This window comes from Electrophorus electricus, chromosome 19, assembly GCF_041902795.1.
Source record: "Electrophorus electricus isolate QZ-2024a chromosome 19, ASM4190279v1, whole genome shotgun sequence".
Taxonomy (NCBI): Eukaryota; Metazoa; Chordata; class Actinopteri; order Gymnotiformes; family Gymnotidae; genus Electrophorus; species Electrophorus electricus.
Window position 1 is genome coordinate 1 of NC_137515.1, and position 16,173 is coordinate 16,173.

The following is a 16,173-nucleotide window of genomic DNA, read 5'->3' on the forward strand; positions in this document are numbered from 1 at the left end:
CTCTTGCCAATAAAGTCATCAAATGAACTCTAAATTGATCAAAGGAAAATTGTAACAAATCAATAATGCCAATTGAGCAGAATGTGGACAAGAGGCAAACGTCGAAAGAATAACAAAGCAAGCTGCGGGAACTGGGCTCGTTGGTCTAGGTGTCTGATTCTTGCTTAGGGTGTGAGTGATCCCAGGTTCAACTGCTGGATGAGCTCTTTATCCGTACTTCTGATCCACAGTTGCGCTGCACCATGCTTCGTTGTCTCCTTATGAAATGAGCAAAATAAATGACTTCTGCTTCTTACGAGTGTCCAGTGAAAATGGCACTAGATTGCCCTACTAAGAGGCTTGGTATTTAAGGCTTGCGATAGTAGCTTTGGGTGCAAGAGTTATTATGTTCAACTGGCGCAAAAGCCCACCTTGACCTTGAAACTCTTCTTGCTGTGAGAGCATTTAGGATTGTGTTTAATTTTGCTGAGTGAAGTTCAACTTCAGACCAAGCAATGGTGCCCAAGTCCTTTCCTGGTGATCCAGTGTCCCACAGAGAATACCTTTAGTATAGTTTACTCTAAAATAATTGAAAGAGTGCAGTAAATCTAACAATTGCGCTACATTGGGTTTAAGAAGAAACTCTCCTGGTGCAAAATTGGCTTGTTATGTTTTTAGGAATTTACAGCGGCAACCCTCACCTTAAAGCAATGTCTACGTCTAAAGAGAAACGGGTCGCCCTAGGTCCAACTTTAAAGAATGGGGCTTTAAAAGTCGATGACCTCCCTCTGTCCAAAGGATAGGTTAAAGCCATTGAGTTTGGTGTGGCTAAGTGAAATCATTGATGCACAGGCCTCGCGGTCGTGTTTTTTTTTTTTTTTTTTTTTAAGTGCATTTTGCCCTGTCATTTCCAATGTGTATTTCAGAGGCTAAAAAACTTGAGGCCGAATGATGCAGCACCACGAAAAGCTCCGTGCACCATCTGGTCAAGGCTTAGATTAGAGCCAGCGAGTTTGGTACCGATAGGTCCAAGCACTGGTGTGCAGGCCTTAGGAGTGTTCTTTTCAAAGGCTATGTAAAGATGACATCGAAGGACTGGCTGTGACGTAACAGTCAAGTTATATTAGGCAGGCAACTAGATTCTGTAGGGCGGAAGAACTACAGGACAAGAACTGGGTTGTTCTTCATCACCTATTACAGATACACCTGTTGGTAACAATTGGGTGAAGTAAGAAAGCCGGCTACGGTGGAAACACAGCATAGCAAAGGCCTGAAATGATCATGCCTTTGATGGACAAATAAGAGAGCTCCGCACATGGAAACTCAGAGAGAGAAGAGGGCTTAGACTCCCTCCCAGATAGGAAAGGCAGTTTTGCAGGCAGACTCAAAGCTCATGAACAGCAGAGAACACTCACGTAGTCAGCAGGACTCGAACCTGCGCGGGAAAACCCAATGAATTTCTAGTCCATCGCCTTAACCTCTCGGCCATGACTACCACGTGCCGCAGGTCGATACTGCACAGCTCTGAAGCTGAAGAGCACCGACGCAACGCATGAAATGTCGAGTGAGAAAAGCTTGTCAGAAGTGGGATTCGAACCCACGCCTCTAGACGAGACTGCGACCTGAACGCAGCGCCTTGGTCCGCTCGGCCATCCTGACACGCTTCCGTGGGTGGCGGGGACCACGAGACCACGCCCCCTCTTTTTATGCAATGATGAGCGCTGCCTTTGAGCCCGAGTTGTCCATAAACTGACAGAACTCTAACATGCTACAGATCAAGAAACTTATCAACAATTCTTATCAGTGCACATGTTCTGGAAAAATCTTATGTGAGGGTAAGGCTATCATGTTATTTACATACTCCGAATATTAGCACAGAGTTACTGTGTAAGGTTCCCACAAGTGGCTATATTTCAAAACACTTTAAAACTCTTTATGACAGACGTGGGAACTTGCATAAAGCCTTTTCCTTAATCTGCAATGATGCGCCCGTGTGATGTTGAATCATTTTTGAAAACTGTCTCATTCTCACAATACAAAATCAGTGTATTGCAAGCATGCTTTGCATTGATTTTAGTGTTGAATCAAAGATGAGGAATAATACCCCTTCCTTGAAATATTTCAACATTTGCTTTTGAATTTGGGAAAAGAAAAGCATTTTATTCATTTTTACATAGCGCGCTAGGTGTTCAAATTTATATACCAGCGTCTGACGAGCTTTCGCTTTCAACGGAATAAAAAAGAAAATGGTATACATTTTGAAGCAGGAGTGAGACCTTTCTCTGGGACAGCTCATTTTTAAACAGCGTGCTGATCTCTTGCCAATAAAGTCATCAAATGAACTCTAAATTGATCAAAGGAAAATTGTAACAAATCAATAATGCCAATTGAGCAGAATGTGGACAAGAGGCAAACGTCGAAAGAATAACAAAGCAAGCTGCGGGAACTGGGCTCGTTGGTCTAGGTGTCTGATTCTTGCTTAGGGTGTGAGTGATCCCAGGTTCAACTGCTGGATGAGCTCTTTATCCGTACTTCTGATCCACAGTTGCGCTGCACCATGCTTCGTTGTCTCCTTATGAAATGAGCAAAATAAATGACTTCTTCTTCTTACGAGTGTCCAGTGAAAATGGCACTAGATTGCCCTACTAAGAGGCTTGGTATTTAAGGCTTGCGATAGTAGCTTTGGGTGCAAGAGTTATTATGTTCAACTGGCGCAAAAGCCCACCTTGACCTTGAAACTCTTCTTGCTGTGAGAGCATTTAGGATTGTGTTTAATTTTGCTGAGTGAAGTTCAACTTCAGACCAAGCAATGGTGCCCAAGTCCTTTCCTGGTGATCCAGTGTCCCACAGAGAATACCTTTAGTATAGTTTACTCTAAAATAATTGAAAGAGTGCAGTAAATCTAACAATTGCGCTACATTGGGTTTAAGAAGAAACTCTCCTGGTGCAAAATTGGCTTGTTATGTTTTTAGGAATTTACAGCGGCAACCCTCACCTTAAAGCAATGTCTACGTCTAAAGAGAAACGGGTCGCCCTAGGTCCAACTTTAAAGAATGGGGCTTTAAAAGTCGATGACCTCCCTCTGTCCAAAGGATAGGTTAAAGCCATTGAGTTTGGTGTGGCTAAGTGAAATCATTGATGCACAGGCCTCGCGGTCGTGTTTTTTTTTTTTTTTTTTTTTAAGTGCATTTTGCCCTGTCATTTCCAATGTGTATTTCAGAGGCTAAAAAACTTGAGGCCGAATGATGCAGCACCACGAAAAGCTCCGTGCACCATCTGGTCAAGGCTTAGATTAGAGCCAGCGAGTTTGGTACCGATAGGTCCAAGCACTGGTGTGCAGGCCTTAGGAGTGTTCTTTTCAAAGGCTATGTAAAGATGACATCGAAGGACTGGCTGTGACGTAACAGTCAAGTTATATTAGGCAGGCAACTAGATTCTGTAGGGCGGAAGAACTACAGGACAAGAACTGGGTTGTTCTTCATCACCTATTACAGATACACCTGCTGGTAACAATTGGGTGAAGTAAGAAAGCCGGCTACGGTGGAAACACAGCATAGCAAAGGCCTGAAATGATCATGCCTTTGATGGACAAATAAGAGAGCTCCGCACATGGAAACTCAGAGAGAGAAGAGGGCTTAGACTCCCTCCCAGATAGGAAAGGCAGTTTTGCAGGCAGACTCAAAGCTCATGAACAGCAGAGAACACTCACGTAGTCAGCAGGACTCGAACCTGCGCGGGAAAACCCAATGAATTTCTAGTCCATCGCCTTAACCTCTCGGCCATGACTACCACGTGCCGCAGGTCGATACTGCACAGCTCTGAAGCTGAAGAGCACCGACGCAACGCATGAAATGTCGAGTGAGAAAAGCTTGTCAGAAGTGGGATTCGAACCCACGCCTCTAGACGAGACTGCGACCTGAACGCAGCGCCTTGGTCCGCTCGGCCATCCTGACACGCTTCCGTGGGTGGCGGGGACCACGAGACCACGCCCCCTCTTTTTATGCAATGATGAGCGCTGCCTTTGAGCCCGAGTTGTCCATAAACTGACAGAACTCTAACATGCTACAGATCAAGAAACTTATCAACAATTCTTATCAGTGCACATGTTCTGGAAAAATCTTATGTGAGGGTAAGGCTATCATGTTATTTACATACTCCGAATATTAGCACAGAGTTACTGTGTAAGGTTCCCACAAGTGGCTATATTTCAAAACACTTTAAAACTCTTTATGACAGACGTGCGAACTTGCATAAAGCCTTTTCCTTACTCTGCAATGATGCGCCCGTGTGATGTTGAATCATTTTTGAAAACTGTCTCATTCTCACAATACAAATTCAGTGTATTGCAAGCATGCTTTGCATTGATTTTAGTGTTGAATCAAAGATGAGGAATAATACCCCTTCCTTGAAATATTTCAACATTTGCTTTTGAATTTGGGAAAAGAAAAGCATTTTATTCATTTTTACATAGCGCGCTAGGTGTTCAAATTTATATACCAGCGTCTGACGAGCTTTCGCTTTCAACGGAATAAAAAAGAAAATGGTATACATTTTGAAGCAGGAGTGAGACCTTTCTCTGGGACAGCTCATTTTTAAACAGCGTGCTGATCTCTTGCCAATAAAGTCATCAAATGAACTCTAAATTGATCAAAGGAAAATTGTAACAAATCAATAATGCCAATTGAGCAGAATGTGGACAAGAGGCAAACGTCGAAAGAATAACAAAGCAAGCTGCGGGAACTGGGCTCGTTGGTCTAGGTGTCTGATTCTTGCTTAGGGTGTGAGTGATCCCAGGTTCAACTGCTGGATGAGCTCTTTATCCGTACTTCTGATCCACAGTTGCGCTGCACCATGCTTCGTTGTCTCCTTATGAAATGAGCAAAATAAATGACTTCTGCTTCTTACGAGTGTCCAGTGAAAATGGCACTAGATTGCCCTACTAAGAGGCTTGGTATTTAAGGCTTGCGATAGTAGCTTTGGGTGCAAGAGTTATTATGTTCAACTGGCGCAAAAGCCCACCTTGACCTTGAAACTCTTCTTGCTGTGAGAGCATTTAGGATTGTGTTTAATTTTGCTGAGTGAAGTTCAACTTCAGACCAAGCAATGGTGCCCAAGTCCTTTCCTGGTGATCCAGTGTCCCACAGAGAATACCTTTAGTATAGTTTACTCTAAAATAATTGAAAGAGTGCAGTAAATCTAACAATTGCGCTACATTGGGTTTAAGAAGAAACTCTCCTGGTGCAAAATTGGCTTGTTATGTTTTTAGGAATTTACAGCGGCAACCCTCACCTTAAAGCAATGTCTACGTCTAAAGAGAAACGGGTCGCCCTAGGTCCAACTTTAAAGAATGGGGCTTTAAAAGTCGATGACCTCCCTCTGTCCAAAGGATAGGTTAAAGCCATTGAGTTTGGTGTGGCTAAGTGAAATCATTGATGCACAGGCCTCGCGGTCGTGTTTTTTTTTTTTTTTTTTTTTAAGTGCATTTTGCCCTGTCATTTCCAATGTGTATTTCAGAGGCTAAAAAACTTGAGGCCGAATGATGCAGCACCACGAAAAGCTCCGTGCACCATCTGGTCAAGGCTTAGATTAGAGCCAGCGAGTTTGGTACCGATAGGTCCAAGCACTGGTGTGCAGGCCTTAGGAGTGTTCTTTTCAAAGGCTATGTAAAGATGACATCGAAGGACTGGCTGTGACGTAACAGTCAAGTTATATTAGGCAGGCAACTAGATTCTGTAGGGCGGAAGAACTACAGGACAAGAACTGGGTTGTTCTTCATCACCTATTACAGATACACCTGTTGGTAACAATTGGGTGAAGTAAGAAAGCCGGCTACGGTGGAAACACAGCATAGCAAAGGCCTGAAATGATCATGCCTTTGATGGACAAATAAGAGAGCTCCGCACATGGAAACTCAGAGAGAGAAGAGGGCTTAGACTCCCTCCCAGATAGGAAAGGCAGTTTTGCAGGCAGACTCAAAGCTCATGAACAGCAGAAAACACTCACGTAGTCAGCAGGACTCGAACCTGCGCGGGAAAACCCAATGGATTTCTAGTCCATCGCCTTAACCTCTCGGCCATGACTACCACGTGCCGCAGGTCGATACTGCACAGCTCTGAAGCTGAAGAGCACCGACGCAACGCATGAAATGTCGAGTGAGAAAAGCTTGTCAGAAGTGGGATTCGAACCCACGCCTCTAGACGAGACTGCGACCTGAACGCAGCGCCTTGGTCCGCTCGGCCATCCTGACACGCTTCCGTGGGTGGCGGGGACCACGAGACCACGCCCCCTCTTTTTATGCAATGATGAGCGCTGCCTTTGAGCCCGAGTTGTCCATAAACTGACAGAACTCTAACATGCTACAGATCAAGAAACTTATCAACAATTCTTATCAGTGCACATGTTCTGGAAAAATCTTATGTGAGGGTAAGGCTATCATGTTATTTACATACTCCGAATATTAGCACAGAGTTACTGTGTAAGGTTCCCACAAGTGGCTATATTTCAAAACACTTTAAAACTCTTTATGACAGACGTGCGAACTTGCATAAAGCCTTTTCCTTACTCTGCAATGATGCGCCCGTGTGATGTTGAATCATTTTTGAAAACTGTCTCATTCTCACAATACAAATTCAGTGTATTGCAAGCATGCTTTGCATTGATTTTAGTGTTGAATCAAAGATGAGGAATAATACCCCTTCCTTGAAATATTTCAACATTTGCTTTTGAATTTGGGAAAAGAAAAGCATTTTATTCATTTTTACATAGCGCGCTAGGTGTTCAAATTTATATACCAGCGTCTGACGAGCTTTCGCTTTCAACGGAATAAAAAAGAAAATGGTATACATTTTGAAGCAGGAGTGAGACCTTTCTCTGGGACAGCTCATTTTTAAACAGCGTGCTGATCTCTTGCCAATAAAGTCATCAAATGAACTCTAAATTGATCAAAGGAAAATTGTAACAAATCAATAATGCCAATTGAGCAGAATGTGGACAAGAGGCAAACGTCGAAAGAATAACAAAGCAAGCTGCGGGAACTGGGCTCGTTGGTCTAGGTGTCTGATTCTTGCTTAGGGTGTGAGTGATCCCAGGTTCAACTGCTGGATGAGCTCTTTATCCGTACTTCTGATCCACAGTTGCGCTGCACCATGCTTCGTTGTCTCCTTATGAAATGAGCAAAATAAATGACTTCTGCTTCTTACGAGTGTCCAGTGAAAATGGCACTAGATTGCCCTACTAAGAGGCTTGGTATTTAAGGCTTGCGATAGTAGCTTTGGGTGCAAGAGTTATTATGTTCAACTGGCGCAAAAGCCCACCTTGACCTTGAAACTCTTCTTGCTGTGAGAGCATTTAGGATTGTGTTTAATTTTGCTGAGTGAAGTTCAACTTCAGACCAAGCAATGGTGCCCAAGTCCTTTCCTGGTGATCCAGTGTCCCACAGAGAATACCTTTAGTATAGTTTACTCTAAAATAATTGAAAGAGTGCAGTAAATCTAACAATTGCGCTACATTGGGTTTAAGAAGAAACTCTCCTGGTGCAAAATTGGCTTGTTATGTTTTTAGGAATTTACAGCGGCAACCCTCACCTTAAAGCAATGTCTACATCTAAAGAGAAACGGGTCGCCCTAGGTCCAACTTTAAAGAATGGGGCTTTAAAAGTCGATGACCTCCCTCTGTCCAAAGGATAGGTTAAAGCCATTGAGTTTGGTGTGGCTAAGTGAAATCATTGATGCACAGGCCTCGCGGTCGTGTTTTTTTTTTTTTTTTTTTTTTAAGTGCATTTTGCCCTGTCATTTCCAATGTGTATTTCAGAGGCTAAAAAACTTGAGGCCGAATGATGCAGCACCACGAAAAGCTCCGTGCACCATCTGGTCAAGGCTTAGATTAGAGCCAGCGAGTTTGGTACCGATAGGTCCAAGCACTGGTGTGCAGGCCTTAGGAGTGTTCTTTTCAAAGGCTATGTAAAGATGACATCGAAGGACTGGCTGTGACGTAACAGTCAAGTTATATTAGGCAGGCAACTAGATTCTGTAGGGCGGAAGAACTACAGGACAAGAACTGGGTTGTTCTTCATCACCTATTACAGATACACCTGTTGGTAACAATTGGGTGAAGTAAGAAAGCCGGCTACGGTGGAAACACAGCATAGCAAAGGCCTGAAATGATCATGCCTTTGATGGACAAATAAGAGAGCTCCGCACATGGAAACTCAGAGAGAGAAGAGGGCTTAGACTCCCTCCCAGATAGGAAAGGCAGTTTTGCAGGCAGACTCAAAGCTCATGAACAGCAGAGAACACTCACGTAGTCAGCAGGACTCGAACCTGCGCGGGAAAACCCAATGGATTTCTAGTCCATCGCCTTAACCTCTCGGCCATGACTACCACGTGCCGCAGGTCGATACTGCACAGCTCTGAAGCTGAAGAGCACCGACGCAACGCATGAAATGTCGAGTGAGAAAAGCTTGTCAGAAGTGGGATTCGAACCCACGCCTCTAGACGAGACTGCGACCTGAACGCAGCGCCTTGGTCCGCTCGGCCATCCTGACACGCTTCCGTGGGTGGCGGGGACCACGAGACCACGCCCCCTCTTTTTATGCAATGATGAGCGCTGCCTTTGAGCCCGAGTTGTCCATAAACTGACAGAACTCTAACATGCTACAGATCAAGAAACTTATCAACAATTCTTATCAGTGCACATGTTCTGGAAAAATCTTATGTGAGGGTAAGGCTATCATGTTATTTACATACTCCGAATATTAGCACAGAGTTACTGTGTAAGGTTCCCACAAGTGGCTATATTTCAAAACACTTTAAAACTCTTTATGACAGACGTGCGAACTTGCATAAAGCCTTTTCCTTACTCTGCAATGATGCGCCCGTGTGATGTTGAATCATTTTTGAAAACTGTCTCATTCTCACAATACAAATTCAGTGTATTGCAAGCATGCTTTGCATTGATTTTAGTGTTGAATCAAAGATGAGGAATAATACCCCTTCCTTGAAATATTTCAACATTTGCTTTTGAATTTGGGAAAAGAAAAGCATTTTATTCATTTTTACATAGCGCGCTAGGTGTTCAAATTTATATACCAGCGTCTGACGAGCTTTCGCTTTCAACGGAATAAAAAAGAAAATGGTATACATTTTGAAGCAGGAGTGAGACCTTTCTCTGGGACAGCTCATTTTTAAACAGCGTGCTGATCTCTTGCCAATAAAGTCATCAAATGAACTCTAAATTGATCAAAGGAAAATTGTAACAAATCAATAATGCCAATTGAGCAGAATGTGGACAAGAGGCAAACGTCGAAAGAATAACAAAGCAAGCTGCGGGAACTGGGCTCGTTGGTCTAGGTGTCTGATTCTTGCTTAGGGTGTGAGTGATCCCAGGTTCAACTGCTGGATGAGCTCTTTATCCGTACTTCTGATCCACAGTTGCGCTGCACCATGCTTCGTTGTCTCCTTATGAAATGAGCAAAATAAATGACTTCTGCTTCTTACGAGTGTCCAGTGAAAATGGCACTAGATTGCCCTACTAAGAGGCTTGGTATTTAAGGCTTGCGATAGTAGCTTTGGGTGCAAGAGTTATTATGTTCAACTGGCGCAAAAGCCCACCTTGACCTTGAAACTCTTCTTGCTGTGAGAGCATTTAGGATTGTGTTTAATTTTGCTGAGTGAAGTTCAACTTCAGACCAAGCAATGGTGCCCAAGTCCTTTCCTGGTGATCCAGTGTCCCACAGAGAATACCTTTAGTATAGTTTACTCTAAAATAATTGAAAGAGTGCAGTAAATCTAACAATTGCGCTACATTGGGTTTAAGAAGAAACTCTCCTGGTGCAAAATTGGCTTGTTATGTTTTTAGGAATTTACAGCGGCAACCCTCACCTTAAAGCAATGTCTACGTCTAAAGAGAAACGGGTCGCCCTAGGTCCAACTTTAAAGAATGGGGCTTTAAAAGTCGATGACCTCCCTCTGTCCAAAGGATAGGTTAAAGCCATTGAGTTTGGTGTGGCTAAGTGAAATCATTGATGCACAGGCCTCGCGGTCGTGTTTTTTTTTTTTTTTTTTTTTAAGTGCATTTTGCCCTGTCATTTCCAATGTGTATTTCAGAGGCTAAAAAACTTGAGGCCGAATGATGCAGCACCACGAAAAGCTCCGTGCACCATCTGGTCAAGGCTTAGATTAGAGCCAGCGAGTTTGGTACCGATAGGTCCAAGCACTGGTGTGCAGGCCTTAGGAGTGTTCTTTTCAAAGGCTATGTAAAGATGACATCGAAGGACTGGCTGTGACGTAACAGTCAAGTTATATTAGGCAGGCAACTAGATTCTGTAGGGCGGAAGAACTACAGGACAAGAACTGGGTTGTTCTTCATCACCTATTACAGATACACCTGTTGGTAACAATTGGGTGAAGTAAGAAAGCCGGCTACGGTGGAAACACAGCATAGCAAAGGCCTGAAATGATCATGCCTTTGATGGACAAATAAGAGAGCTCCGCACATGGAAACTCAGAGAGAGAAGAGGGCTTAGACTCCCTCCCAGATAGGAAAGGCAGTTTTGCAGGCAGACTCAAAGCTCATGAACAGCAGAGAACACTCACGTAGTCAGCAGGACTCGAACCTGCGCGGGAAAACCCAATGGATTTCTAGTCCATCGCCTTAACCTCTCGGCCATGACTACCACGTGCCGCAGGTCGATACTGCACAGCTCTGAAGCTGAAGAGCACCGACGCAACGCATGAAATGTCGAGTGAGAAAAGCTTGTCAGAAGTGGGATTCGAACCCACGCCTCTAGACGAGACTGCGACCTGAACGCAGCGCCTTGGTCCGCTCGGCCATCCTGACACGCTTCCGTGGGTGGCGGGGACCACGAGACCACGCCCCCTCTTTTTATGCAATGATGAGCGCTGCCTTTGAGCCCGAGTTGTCCATAAACTGACAGAACTCTAACATGCTACAGATCAAGAAACTTATCAACAATTCTTATCAGTGCACATGTTCTGGAAAAATCTTATGTGAGGGTAAGGCTATCATGTTATTTACATACTCCGAATATTAGCACAGAGTTACTGTGTAAGGTTCCCACAAGTGGCTATATTTCAAAACACTTTAAAACTCTTTATGACAGACGTGCGAACTTGCATAAAGCCTTTTCCTTACTCTGCAATGATGCGCCCGTGTGATGTTGAATCATTTTTGAAAACTGTCTCATTCTCACAATACAAATTCAGTGTATTGCAAGCATGCTTTGCATTGATTTTAGTGTTGAATCAAAGATGAGGAATAATACCCCTTCCTTGAAATATTTCAACATTTGCTTTTGAATTTGGGAAAAGAAAAGCATTTTATTCATTTTTACATAGCGCGCTAGGTGTTCAAATTTATATACCAGCGTCTGACGAGCTTTCGCTTTCAACGGAATAAAAAAGAAAATGGTATACATTTTGAAGCAGGAGTGAGACCTTTCTCTGGGACAGCTCATTTTTAAACAGCGTGCTGATCTCTTGCCAATAAAGTCATCAAATGAACTCTAAATTGATCAAAGGAAAATTGTAACAAATCAATAATGCCAATTGAGCAGAATGTGGACAAGAGGCAAACGTCGAAAGAATAACAAAGCAAGCTGCGGGAACTGGGCTCGTTGGTCTAGGTGTCTGATTCTTGCTTAGGGTGTGAGTGATCCCAGGTTCAACTGCTGGATGAGCTCTTTATCCGTACTTCTGATCCACAGTTGCGCTGCACCATGCTTCGTTGTCTCCTTATGAAATGAGCAAAATAAATGACTTCTGCTTCTTACGAGTGTCCAGTGAAAATGGCACTAGATTGCCCTACTAAGAGGCTTGGTATTTAAGGCTTGCGATAGTAGCTTTGGGTGCAAGAGTTATTATGTTCAACTGGCGCAAAAGCCCACCTTGACCTTGAAACTCTTCTTGCTGTGAGAGCATTTAGGATTGTGTTTAATTTTGCTGAGTGAAGTTCAACTTCAGACCAAGCAATGGTGCCCAAGTCCTTTCCTGGTGATCCAGTGTCCCACAGAGAATACCTTTAGTATAGTTTACTCTAAAATAATTGAAAGAGTGCAGTAAATCTAACAATTGCGCTACATTGGGTTTAAGAAGAAACTCTCCTGGTGCAAAATTGGCTTGTTATGTTTTTAGGAATTTACAGCGGCAACCCTCACCTTAAAGCAATGTCTACGTCTAAAGAGAAACGGGTCGCCCTAGGTCCAACTTTAAAGAATGGGGCTTTAAAAGTCGATGACCTCCCTCTGTCCAAAGGATAGGTTAAAGCCATTGAGTTTGGTGTGGCTAAGTGAAATCATTGATGCACAGGCCTCGCGGTCGTGTTTTTTTTTTTTTTTTTTTTTAAGTGCATTTTGCCCTGTCATTTCCAATGTGTATTTCAGAGGCTAAAAAACTTGAGGCCGAATGATGCAGCACCACGAAAAGCTCCGTGCACCATCTGGTCAAGGCTTAGATTAGAGCCAGCGAGTTTGGTACCGATAGGTCCAAGCACTGGTGTGCAGGCCTTAGGAGTGTTCTTTTCAAAGGCTATGTAAAGATGACATCGAAGGACTGGCTGTGACGTAACAGTCAAGTTATATTAGGCAGGCAACTAGATTCTGTAGGGCGGAAGAACTACAGGACAAGAACTGGGTTGTTCTTCATCACCTATTACAGATACACCTGTTGGTAACAATTGGGTGAAGTAAGAAAGCCGGCTACGGTGGAAACACAGCATAGCAAAGGCCTGAAATGATCATGCCTTTGATGGACAAATAAGAGAGCTCCGCACATGGAAACTCAGAGAGAGAAGAGGGCTTAGACTCCCTCCCAGATAGGAAAGGCAGTTTTGCAGGCAGACTCAAAGCTCATGAACAGCAGAGAACACTCACGTAGTCAGCAGGACTCGAACCTGCGCGGGAAAACCCAATGGATTTCTAGTCCATCGCCTTAACCTCTCGGCCATGACTACCACGTGCCGCAGGTCGATACTGCACAGCTCTGAAGCTGAAGAGCACCGACGCAACGCATGAAATGTCGAGTGAGAAAAGCTTGTCAGAAGTGGGATTCGAACCCACGCCTCTAGACGAGACTGCGACCTGAACGCAGCGCCTTGGTCCGCTCGGCCATCCTGACACGCTTCCGTGGGTGGCGGGGACCACGAGACCACGCCCCCTCTTTTTATGCAATGATGAGCGCTGCCTTTGAGCCCGAGTTGTCCATAAACTGACAGAACTCTAACATGCTACAGATCAAGAAACTTATCAACAATTCTTATCAGTGCACATGTTCTGGAAAAATCTTATGTGAGGGTAAGGCTATCATGTTATTTACATACTCCGAATATTAGCACAGAGTTACTGTGTAAGGTTCCCACAAGTGGCTATATTTCAAAACACTTTAAAACTCTTTATGACAGACGTGCGAACTTGCATAAAGCCTTTTCCTTACTCTGCAATGATGCGCCCGTGTGATGTTGAATCATTTTTGAAAACTGTCTCATTCTCACAATACAAATTCAGTGTATTGCAAGCATGCTTTGCATTGATTTTAGTGTTGAATCAAAGATGAGGAATAATACCCCTTCCTTGAAATATTTCAACATTTGCTTTTGAATTTGGGAAAAGAAAAGCATTTTATTCATTTTTACATAGCGCGCTAGGTGTTCAAATTTATATACCAGCGTCTGACGAGCTTTCGCTTTCAACGGAATAAAAAAGAAAATGGTATACATTTTGAAGCAGGAGTGAGACCTTTCTCTGGGACAGCTCATTTTTAAACAGCGTGCTGATCTCTTGCCAATAAAGTCATCAAATGAACTCTAAATTGATCAAAGGAAAATTGTAACAAATCAATAATGCCAATTGAGCAGAATGTGGACAAGAGGCAAACGTCGAAAGAATAACAAAGCAAGCTGCGGGAACTGGGCTCGTTGGTCTAGGTGTCTGATTCTTGCTTAGGGTGTGAGTGATCCCAGGTTCAACTGCTGGATGAGCTCTTTATCCGTACTTCTGATCCACAGTTGCGCTGCACCATGCTTCGTTGTCTCCTTATGAAATGAGCAAAATAAATGACTTCTGCTTCTTACGAGTGTCCAGTGAAAATGGCACTAGATTGCCCTACTAAGAGGCTTGGTATTTAAGGCTTGCGATAGTAGCTTTGGGTGCAAGAGTTATTATGTTCAACTGGCGCAAAAGCCCACCTTGACCTTGAAACTCTTCTTGCTGTGAGAGCATTTAGGATTGTGTTTAATTTTGCTGAGTGAAGTTCAACTTCAGACCAAGCAATGGTGCCCAAGTCCTTTCCTGGTGATCCAGTGTCCCACAGAGAATACCTTTAGTATAGTTTACTCTAAAATAATTGAAAGAGTGCAGTAAATCTAACAATTGCGCTACATTGGGTTTAAGAAGAAACTCTCCTGGTGCAAAATTGGCTTGTTATGTTTTTAGGAATTTACAGCGGCAACCCTCACCTTAAAGCAATGTCTACATCTAAAGAGAAACGGGTCGCCCTAGGTCCAACTTTAAAGAATGGGGCTTTAAAAGTCGATGACCTCCCTCTGTCCAAAGGATAGGTTAAAGCCATTGAGTTTGGTGTGGCTAAGTGAAATCATTGATGCACAGGCCTCGCGGTCGTGTTTTTTTTTTTTTTTTTTTTTAAGTGCATTTTGCCCTGTCATTTCCAATGTGTATTTCAGAGGCTAAAAAACTTGAGGCCGAATGATGCAGCACCACGAAAAGCTCCGTGCACCATCTGGTCAAGGCTTAGATTAGAGCCAGCGAGTTTGGTACCGATAGGTCCAAGCACTGGTGTGCAGGCCTTAGGAGTGTTCTTTTCAAAGGCTATGTAAAGATGACATCGAAGGACTGGCTGTGACGTAACAGTCAAGTTATATTAGGCAGGCAACTAGATTCTGTAGGGCGGAAGAACTACAGGACAAGAACTGGGTTGTTCTTCATCACCTATTACAGATACACCTGTTGGTAACAATTGGGTGAAGTAAGAAAGCCGGCTACGGTGGAAACACAGCATAGCAAAGGCCTGAAATGATCATGCCTTTGATGGACAAATAAGAGAGCTCCGCACATGGAAACTCAGAGAGAGAAGAGGGCTTAGACTCCCTCCCAGATAGGAAAGGCAGTTTTGCAGGCAGACTCAAAGCTCATGAACAGCAGAGAACACTCACGTAGTCAGCAGGACTCGAACCTGCGCGGGAAAACCCAATGGATTTCTAGTCCATCGCCTTAACCTCTCGGCCATGACTACCACGTGCCGCAGGTCGATACTGCACAGCTCTGAAGCTGAAGAGCACCGACGCAACGCATGAAATGTCGAGTGAGAAAAGCTTGTCAGAAGTGGGATTCGAACCCACGCCTCTAGACGAGACTGCGACCTGAACGCAGCGCCTTGGTCCGCTCGGCCATCCTGACACGCTTCCGTGGGTGGCGGGGACCACGAGACCACGCCCCCTCTTTTTATGCAATGATGAGCGCTGCCTTTGAGCCCGAGTTGTCCATAAACTGACAGAACTCTAACATGCTACAGATCAAGAAACTTATCAACAATTCTTATCAGTGCACATGTTCTGGAAAAATCTTATGTGAGGGTAAGGCTATCATGTTATTTACATACTCCGAATATTAGCACAGAGTTACTGTGTAAGGTTCCCACAAGTGGCTATATTTCAAAACACTTTAAAACTCTTTATGACAGACGTGCGAACTTGCATAAAGCCTTTTCCTTACTCTGCAATGATGCGCCCGTGTGATGTTGAATCATTTTTGAAAACTGTCTCATTCTCACAATACAAATTCAGTGTATTGCAAGCATGCTTTGCATTGATTTTAGTGTTGAATCAAAGATGAGGAATAATACCCCTTCCTTGAAATATTTCAACATTTGCTTTTGAATTTGGGAAAAGAAAAGCATTTTATTCATTTTTACATAGCGCGCTAGGTGTTCAAATTTATATACCAGCGTCTGACGAGCTTTCGCTTTCAACGGAATAAAAAAGAAAATGGTATACATTTTGAAGCAGGAGTGAGACCTTTCTCTGGGACAGCTCATTTTTAAACAGCGTGCTGATCTCTTGCCAATAAAGTCATCAAATGAACTCTAAATTGATCAAAGGAAAATTGTAACAAATCAATAATGCCAATTGAGCAGAATGTGGACAAGAGGCAAACGTCGAAAGAATAAC

General features: G+C 43.6%; 14 non-coding genes across 14 annotated transcripts; all 14 read right to left on the bottom strand.

Moving 5' to 3' along the window:
* Positions 1 to 1,393: 1,393 nt before the first annotated feature.
* trnas-aga (transfer RNA serine (anticodon AGA)) lies at positions 1,394 to 1,474 on the bottom strand. The gene has a single exon. It is a non-coding gene; the product is annotated as a tRNA-Ser (tRNA).
* An 81-nt stretch (positions 1,475 to 1,555) lies between these two features.
* On the bottom strand, positions 1,556 to 1,638 carry trnal-cag (transfer RNA leucine (anticodon CAG)). The gene has a single exon. It is a non-coding gene; the product is annotated as a tRNA-Leu (tRNA).
* A 2,049-nt stretch (positions 1,639 to 3,687) lies between these two features.
* trnas-aga (transfer RNA serine (anticodon AGA)) lies at positions 3,688 to 3,768 on the bottom strand. Its single transcript has one exon. It is a non-coding gene; the product is annotated as a tRNA-Ser (tRNA).
* An 81-nt stretch (positions 3,769 to 3,849) lies between these two features.
* trnal-cag (transfer RNA leucine (anticodon CAG)) lies at positions 3,850 to 3,932 on the bottom strand. The gene has a single exon. It is a non-coding gene; the product is annotated as a tRNA-Leu (tRNA).
* Positions 3,933 to 5,981: 2,049 nt separating this feature from the next.
* trnas-aga (transfer RNA serine (anticodon AGA)) lies at positions 5,982 to 6,062 on the bottom strand. Its single transcript has one exon. It is a non-coding gene; the product is annotated as a tRNA-Ser (tRNA).
* An 81-nt stretch (positions 6,063 to 6,143) lies between these two features.
* Positions 6,144 to 6,226, bottom strand: trnal-cag (transfer RNA leucine (anticodon CAG)). Its single transcript has one exon. It is a non-coding gene; the product is annotated as a tRNA-Leu (tRNA).
* Positions 6,227 to 8,276: 2,050 nt separating this feature from the next.
* On the bottom strand, positions 8,277 to 8,357 carry trnas-aga (transfer RNA serine (anticodon AGA)). Its single transcript has one exon. It is a non-coding gene; the product is annotated as a tRNA-Ser (tRNA).
* An 81-nt stretch (positions 8,358 to 8,438) lies between these two features.
* trnal-cag (transfer RNA leucine (anticodon CAG)) lies at positions 8,439 to 8,521 on the bottom strand. Its single transcript has one exon. It is a non-coding gene; the product is annotated as a tRNA-Leu (tRNA).
* Positions 8,522 to 10,570: 2,049 nt separating this feature from the next.
* Positions 10,571 to 10,651, bottom strand: trnas-aga (transfer RNA serine (anticodon AGA)). The gene has a single exon. It is a non-coding gene; the product is annotated as a tRNA-Ser (tRNA).
* Positions 10,652 to 10,732: 81 nt separating this feature from the next.
* On the bottom strand, positions 10,733 to 10,815 carry trnal-cag (transfer RNA leucine (anticodon CAG)). The gene has a single exon. It is a non-coding gene; the product is annotated as a tRNA-Leu (tRNA).
* A 2,049-nt stretch (positions 10,816 to 12,864) lies between these two features.
* On the bottom strand, positions 12,865 to 12,945 carry trnas-aga (transfer RNA serine (anticodon AGA)). The gene has a single exon. It is a non-coding gene; the product is annotated as a tRNA-Ser (tRNA).
* Positions 12,946 to 13,026: 81 nt separating this feature from the next.
* trnal-cag (transfer RNA leucine (anticodon CAG)) lies at positions 13,027 to 13,109 on the bottom strand. Its single transcript has one exon. It is a non-coding gene; the product is annotated as a tRNA-Leu (tRNA).
* Positions 13,110 to 15,158: 2,049 nt separating this feature from the next.
* On the bottom strand, positions 15,159 to 15,239 carry trnas-aga (transfer RNA serine (anticodon AGA)). The gene has a single exon. It is a non-coding gene; the product is annotated as a tRNA-Ser (tRNA).
* An 81-nt stretch (positions 15,240 to 15,320) lies between these two features.
* Positions 15,321 to 15,403, bottom strand: trnal-cag (transfer RNA leucine (anticodon CAG)). Its single transcript has one exon. It is a non-coding gene; the product is annotated as a tRNA-Leu (tRNA).
* Positions 15,404 to 16,173: the final 770 nt, after the last annotated feature.